We start from the raw sequence: 8,261 nt of genomic DNA on the forward strand, positions 1-8,261 counted from the left end.
ACAGGCAAACATGACTACTACTGCTGACTAGCTCCTCTAGATCCGTGGGTGAAGATCATGCCTCTATTCATGGTTGGCATCTATGATGGTTTCCAGGACCCTGAGGAGATTGGAGGAAAGAGGAGAAGTGGGGCACCTTCTCTCTTTTTCTCCACTCTGGGTCACTCCAAAAGAAGGAAGAAGACTAACGGACACCTCTCCTCTCCTCTTTTCTTTTTTCTTTCTTTCAGGCTTAATTCACTTTATTTTTCTTGCATAAAAACCCTATGTTGTAACCATAGCTGAAGCCTGGGTCTTCTGCACTGAGACTCTGGAGTGGGTCTTGATGAGGTGGCCAGTGAATTCCTGATGGGGAGACTTGGTGAATACAGTTTCTTTCCAGAGTTTGGGGGTCAGGTAGCTGTAGGTCTTAGAGATGGCATCAAAGGTGGTGTTGGTGAAGTTGCCCAGGGTGGCAGTGCAGCCCTGGCTGAGGTGTAGCAATCATCGATACCAACCATAGCGAGCAGCTTCCTGGACACAGGGGCTGAGACAGTGCCGGTGCCTCTTGGCACAGGGATGAGGCACACAAGCACACAGCTGCAGCGGCCTGTCACCTTGCAAGGGATGGTGTGGGGCTGGCCAATTTTGTTCTGCAAGTAGCCTTTGCACACGGGGACAATGGAAAGCTTGGACAGGATGATGGCCCTGGAGATGGCAGTGGCCACCTTCTTGGTGCACTTAATACCCAGACTGACATGGCCATTGTAGTCCCTTCTGGCAACGAATGCCTTGAACCTGGTGTGCTGGCCGGCATGGATCTGCTTCTGCACCAGCGCAGTCTTCAAAACCTCATCCTTGAGAGAGGCTCCAGGAGAAAGTCAGTGACCTCAGTTTCCTTGATGGGTAGGGAGAAGAGATGGATCTCTTCCATGGACTTGATCTTCACGTCCTTGACCAGGCGGCCCAGCTGGGCGATGGGGGGCAGCCTCTCATTATCCTCTGCTTTGCCTTTGAGAGCTCTGCAGCCTCGGCCCCAGCCCCATCCATGGCTGCAACCCCAGCCCTGGATGCCACCGCCAAAGCCTCCACGGAAGCCACTGCAGTTCCCCATCCCAGGGCCCCTGGGGCCTCATCCCCCGCCCCCAGTGTCATCCGCCATTTGGTGTTTTCTCAGAGAAGCTCCTTCTCTCTTTTCTAGATGGGCAATAACCCATTTTCAAACCTGCACTCCCCTTAAGTGTAGCGTGGATGTAACCTGGTATAACCTCAGATCCTGAAGTTGGCTTTGGGCAACCCCCAACTTCACTCATATATAGAGACCTTCCAGGATCTGACCCAACCATTTAAACTCTCCTGGAAGGAGAGTGTACTCTTAAATCAAACCCTAACTGCTGCTGAGAAACAGGTAGCCCTACAATTAGCAGAGAAATTTGGAGATGAATAGCATATTTCCTCTAGCCAGTCAAAAAAGGAAGCCAGTCAAAAGGGGAAAGAGAGCGAGAAAGAAGCAAAATCCCCATTCTCAGTAGGAAGAAAGGCAGTGCCCTTGAAAACCCTAATCGGAACCCTAGTGATCCCATAGATGAGTGAAAAAGAAAGCACTTTCGGATGTGTGCGTTCGAGAGCTTACAGAGGACCAGAGTCAAACCTCTGAACTACCCTAAGCCATCCATGATAAATCAAAAGCTAGATGAAAATCCCTCAGTCTTTTTAGAAGGACTGAGAGACGATTTGGTAAAACACACTTAACTCCTAATTCAACTGAAGGACAATCTTGAAAGACAGATTTTCTCAGGTGGCCCCTGATATCAGAAGGAAGCTGCAGAAACAGGTTAGAGGATCAGATGGCACATAGAAAACCTCCCAAGAGTACCTGCCTTGATATTTTATAAGAGGGACCTGGCAGAGGCCCAGTAAAAGGGGAGGAAACACAAGAAAAAGGCAGGGAGAGGGATACCTTGGAATGGAATACAGGCCTGGGACTCCATAAGCCTGCTATTCCAGCCAGCCTGGTAAGCTGGTCAGTAACAAATTTTGCTGCAGGCCTCCATCTTGTTTTACATTCTTGGGACCGTGACCTGTAACCACATGGCAGTACTTTGTTTTAGCCTCTGCCATTTTACAGTGGTGGCCTGAGTTCAATCCTGGCTTGGACAATAAGTACTTTCAGGTTATTATCTGTGTGACTTTTGCCATTTGCTGATTCTCTTCCCCTCTATCAACATTTACCTTTTTTCTTAAGTCTTCCATTCCCTGAGTTATTGTTAAAGGCTCTATATTTTGTAAGAACTGCTTACCCCACTTTGAAAATACCTCATACCCTTGTGGTTAAATCATAACCTTAATTCAGGCTTGTTGGTTTCACCTGTGAGGTTACTGTTGGTAAAGCTCAAAAGCCAGAAAAATTAACCCCTTGGTGTAGCTAAAGTTTGGTAACAAGAGACTTAAAAGAGTTTATTTTTATTTTTTTTAATTTTATTTTTTTGAGACGGAGTTTCACACTTGTTACCCGGGCTGGAGTGCAATGGCACGATCTCGGCTCACCGCAACCTCCGCCTCCTGGGTTCAGGCAATTCTCCTGCCTCAGCCTCCTGAGTAGCTGGGATTACAGGCACGCGCCACCATGCCCAGCTAAGTTTTTTGTATTTTTAGTAGAGATGGGGTTTCGCCATGTTGACCAGGATGGTCTCGATCTCTTGACCTCGTGATCCACCAACCTCGGCCTCCCAAAGTGCTGGGATTGCAGGCTTGAGCCACTGTGCCCGGCCTTGTTTTGTTTTTTTGAGACAGAGTCTTGCTTTCTCGCTCAGGCTGGAGTACAATGGTGCAATCTCGGCTCACTGGAACCTCTGCCTCCTGGGTTTAAGCAATTCTTCTGCCTCAGCCTCCTGAGTAGCTGGGACTACAGGTGTGCACCACTGCACCTGGCTAATTTTTGCATTTTCAATAGAGAGGAGGGTTCTACCATGTTGGCCAGGATGGCATCGATCTCCTGACCTCGTGATCCACCTGCTTTGGCCTTCCAAAGTGCTAGGATTACAGACATGAGCCACTGTGCCAGGCCAGGGTTTAACATTAATAAACTAATGCAAAGGTGAAATTTGGCTTTGAACAGGATTTTCATGTAATAGTAAAAACTAAGGAAAGATTTTTGCCTTTTAAAATTATTGAGTCATTATTTTGGCAAAATATATAACTTAGGGTAATCGGGAATTCTATTTCATAACGTTAAATGTTTTAAACCTATAACCTCTTTAAGAGGTTTCCTAAAATCAGTTTTGGAAATTTTGACAATTTTGAATTTCAGTTTCGAAATTGTCTTTCATGACCCCTAGCTTTTGGATGCTACACAGGGCCCTTGAAGCATCCAGAAGAGAGGTAAACAGGATTATTTATCATGTTTAGGTACCTGGGATTGCCAAAATGAGGTTTAATCTTCAGGTTATATTTTAGGGAATAATATTAAAACACATTTGAAAATTGTACAGGATTTACAAAATTCTTATGTCTGAGTATATGCCATTAATCATAATTAAACATAATTTTTTATGTTAAGTTATTGTATACCACAGAAAAAAACAAATTTCTTTGTCAACTGTGTTCCTGACTGTAACTACCCTGTACATTTCATCATTCACAGATAATTATTATCTTGTTTTAATCCTCTTCAAAGAATGGTTTATAATCTGCTATAGGACTTTGACAGGTGCTCCCAAATGCAAGTTTCTAATAACTTTGTAGATTATGACATTGGAATAAAGGACAAATGTTCAAGACCCATGAGGAGCTGAAATGTTCATGAGTATCAAGCAAAACAACAGTTAACAAAACGGACTTTTAAATGCTTTTGTTCAAAATGTTTCTGATTCCTGTTTTGTTTTTCAGAGTCAAGGAAACTTAAGCTATTTACAGCCTTTCATAATTACATAAGGTATATTCCTGTAAACAAAATTTGAAGCATGCTTGTTTCTTTCTGCCTGGCTTCTCCGGAATTTGGAAGCTATTTTTGAATATTCTTAACTTATGGCAATACAATTGTTTGCATCAATGCAATACAAATCCGTTTTATTTTATAGCAGTACACAATTGCAGAAGCTAGTTGTTTTACTGAGGCTTTGACTGGAATGGTATGCTTCCCTTTAAGGAATCAAGTTTTGACTTACAGAGCCAATAAAAGCACCTTGGGACCTTGTCTATAGAGTCCCTGTATAGGGTTCTTAACCCGCGGTGAGTAAAGAGTGTCACTTTCTAACAGGCCCAGGAATCCCATATTCTTGGGACCTTAAGAAGAGAGGAGTTAGGCCGGGCGCGGTGGCTCAAGCCTGTAATCCCAGCACTTTGGGAGGCCGAGGTGGGTGGATCATGAGGTCAAGAGATTGAGACCATCCTGGCCAACACGGTGAAACCCCGTCTCTACTAAAAGTACAAAAAATTAGCCAGGCGTGGTGGTGCATGCCTGTAGTCCCAGTTACTTGGGAGGCTGAGGTGGAAGAATTGCTTGAAACTAGAAAACAGAAGTTGCAGTGAGCCAGGATCGTGCCACTGCACTCCAGCCTGGTGATAGAGGGAGACACCCTCTCTCAAAAAAAAAAAAAAAAAAAAAAAAAAAAAGAAGAGAGGAATTAACTCAACTCATAGATTTTTTTTTTTCTTTTTTTTTTTTTTCTTTTTTTGAGACGGGGTTTTTGCTCTTGTTACCCAGGCTGGAGTGCAATGGCACGATCTCGGCTCACTGCAACCTCTGCCTCCTGGGTTCAGGCAATTCTCCTGTCTCAGCCTCCTGAGTAGCTGGGATTACAGGCACGCACCACCATGCCCAGCTAACTTTTTGTATTTTTAGTAGAGACGGGGTTTCACCCTGTTGACCAGGATGGTCTTGATCTCTTGACCTTGTGATCCACCCACCTCGGCCTCCCAAAGTGCTGGGATTACAGGCTTGAGCCACCGCGCCCGGCCAACTCATAGATATTTGAGGGTACAAACCCATGGCTGGGCTTGGTGTTAAACAGTCTTATCTGATATAGGTGACAGGGTGGGGGTGGGGATGGAGGCAGCAAACCACATTGCCATGTATGTACATATGCAACAATCCTACGTGATCTGCACATGTACCCCAGAACCTAAAGTGCAATAATATATTTTAAAATAATATATTTTTAAAAAGAAATTAAAAAAAAAAGTTTTGACATGGTAAAAGCCCCATTAAACTGCATACCTTAGCCATACCTTGGCTTTCTGTTGAAACTGCTCTCTGTAACCCCTAATGTGACAGGCAAGCAGTCTAAACCCACGCCATCTTGGCCCCTGCAACTTGTAATAAGTAATTAAGGTCTGTGATTTCCACCCTACCCAGACAATGTATAAACAAATGCTTATCTTGACTTTTGTGAACCACTTAAGTAACAACCAGAATGTCAGACTTTCGCCGTCCGCCTAATACCGCGCCTGCGCACGGCTGGGACGGCAACATGGCAGAACGTACCAAGAAGGTTGGGATCCTCTGTAAATACGGGACCCGCTATGGGGCCTCCCTCCGGAAAATGGTGAAGAACATTGAAATCAGCCAGCATGCCAAGTACATTTGCTCTTTCTGTGGCAAAACCAAGATGAAGAGACGAGCTGTGGGCATCTGGCATGTGGTTCCTGCCTGAAGACAGTGGCTGGCGGTGCCTGACCTACAATACCACTTCCGCTGTCACGGTGAAGTCCGCCATTGGAAGACTGAAGGAACTGAAAGACCAGTAGACGCCCCTCTACTCTTTGAGACATCACTGGCCTATAATAAATGGGTTAATTTATGTAATAAAAAAATAATAAAAAGAATGTCAGAAGTCCCCTGGCCCTTGGAATGTCCGGGAATGTTTGGAGCCCCTCACCCTTCTCTCTGCCCAGGAGGTGATTTACAGAATCCACTAGCCCTCAGAATGTCTGAAGCCCCTCACTCCCACCCCTGCCCCTCACCCTCACTCCCCAGGTAGTTTAACAGGTATAAAAGGTCTTGATACCCTCCTTTCCCGGCCACGGGTTGGAGAGAGGAGACTCCTCTGTGGCTGCTGGCAACAAAGACCCTGCAATTCAGCATAATTTTGTCTTGGTGTTGACTTTGTATGCTTGCTCCAATACAACAAAGTCCTATCTGAAATTCTTTGTGGAACAGAGTCCCATCAAAGCCAATTTTAAAAGCCTATGTAAAAATAGTCATTCTTACTGTACTTTATGTAAATAATCAGACCAAGTATAAAACTAAAGTTTCTATCATGATTTGTTTTCAACAAAAATGAGAACTAGAAAGAGAAAAATTATGTTACAAAACTTCTTATACATTTGTCATTAAATTCTAATTTCATTAGTTGTTTTAAAGCTCTTGCCTATATTTCTAAATGTAGGCAATCTCATGTAAACCAACCAGCAATCTTCAGCTGCATCTCAGAAGAAACAAAAAGGGATGGGTAATGTAAAAATCTGGATTGATAGTCTAGTTCTGGGTAATTATCCTGCAAATCCTGCAAGGTGATGGAAGTAAATAGGGTGTCCATTACTCAGAGATTTCTTTGTTTGGGAAAATAAAACTAAGGAAGGTAACCAAAGCCAAGCCCCATCCACCCAAAACAAGCGTTAACTATAGCCACTAGTTATCTGGGTGTATTGGCAACCTCGGGATTTTTAAGCTGTTCTTACCCCACACGCCTGCTTGTTTCATTTTAATACATGTCCTGTAATAACCCAAATAGTTTCTTCTCACCTAAAGCCTATCAAGCTCCAAATGGTAATGCAAACGAAATCACACATGGACACGCCTTTCTTCCAAAGACGCTCAGATCAGCACCAGGAGGAATCATAGCCGCTGTTCCCCACACAAAGCCACTCTGCAGCAGGAAGTAGTCAGAAGAATCATCACCCCATCTTCCTAACAGCAGTTAGGGTCTCCACTCCTGGGGCGGGGGCGGGGAACGAGATAGTAAAAAGAAAGAAACCCATCAGGCAGGCAGTTAGATGGGTCCTCAGTTGAATTCTTTCAAACAAAAGAACAGCCTGCAGGCCGGGCGCGGTGGCTCACGCCTGTAATCCCAGCACTTTGGGAGACCGAGATGGGTGGATCACGAGGTCAAGAGATCGAGACCATCCTGGTCAACATGGTGAAACTCCATCTCTGCTAAAAATACAAAAATTAGCTGGGCATGGTGGCACACGCCTGTAATCCCAGCTACTCAGGAGGCTGAGGCAGGAGAATTGCTTGAACCCAGGAGACAGAGGTTGCAGTGAGCCGAGATTGCGCCATTGCACTCCAGCCTGGGTAACAAGAGTGACATTCCGTCTCAAAAAAAAAAAAAAAAAAAGAACAGTCTGCAAGCACAGCTAAGGGAACTTGCATGGGGAGGAGGGCGGCTTGCCTAAGGCCCATAGCCACACAGATAAGAAAGCCTACACAGGTGACGTGCACAGACATGCCTACAATGGAAAATTCTGTCCCCTGACACATGCCCAGTAAAGGGAACAAAGCAATATGGAGCAACTCAAGCTAAGGACCCATATGTGCAGTAGGAGGACAGGGTGGAGCTAGCAGAAGTTTGTGCCTTACGGAAATAAGAAGCCCAGTCCTCATCAGTTTCGTATAAAAGCCTTTGCATTCCACTGTTAAAATGGCTACCCTCTTCTGGACCCTCTCTCCATGGCAGAGAGCTTTCTTTTTTCGCTTATTAAACTCTCACTCCAACCTCATCCTTTGTGTCCACACTCCTTAATTTTCTAGGTCATGAGAGAAAAAAACTCCGAGTTTTTTTCTCACAAGAGACTACTACATTGTGGCGCATTGGTGAAACTGTAAAACTTGTCTTGGACTCTTGCACTCAAATGGTCTGCCTGCCTTGGCCTTCTGATGTGCTAGGATTATAGGTGTGAACTACCATGTTTGGCCTGAAATTAGTTTTAAGGAGCAGATGGAACCCTGGGTCCCTCTCACTCTGCAGCTGCTGAGTGGCCGCCTCTCATTCACAAGACTAGAGGTCTATCATCTTTAGAAGATAAGATAAAGGGTCTCTGAAGTGAGGGACTCCACACTGGAAAAGAGGTGATTAATGACAGTTCCCTTTCTACCCAGTTTGGCTTCCAGACTTCCCACTAGGCAAGTATTTTCCAGGGAGGAAAAAGGAAAAATATCTTTTGGGTGCTTCTCTGATAATTCCAAGAGAGAGATATGATCTGGGATTCCTCAGGAAAACAGGCCCTCTATCTAGAGGTGATCACACATTATTGGGTCATGAAATAAATTTAGTATTTTG

The 8,261-nt window shown here is 44.7% G+C and overlaps 2 pseudogenes; one reads left to right on the forward strand and one right to left on the reverse strand.

Annotated features, from left to right (window-relative positions):
* Positions 1 to 264: 264 nt before the first annotated feature.
* Positions 265 to 1,141, reverse strand: LOC101042423 (small ribosomal subunit protein uS5 pseudogene; annotated as a pseudogene).
* A 4,308-nt stretch (positions 1,142 to 5,449) lies between these two features.
* On the forward strand, positions 5,450 to 5,796 carry LOC101042732 (large ribosomal subunit protein eL43-like; annotated as a pseudogene).
* The last annotated feature ends 2,465 nt before the right edge of the window (positions 5,797 to 8,261 follow it).

The sequence above is a fragment of the Saimiri boliviensis genome, chromosome 5, assembly GCF_048565385.1.
Source record: "Saimiri boliviensis isolate mSaiBol1 chromosome 5, mSaiBol1.pri, whole genome shotgun sequence".
NCBI classification, from domain to species: Eukaryota; Metazoa; Chordata; class Mammalia; order Primates; family Cebidae; genus Saimiri; species Saimiri boliviensis.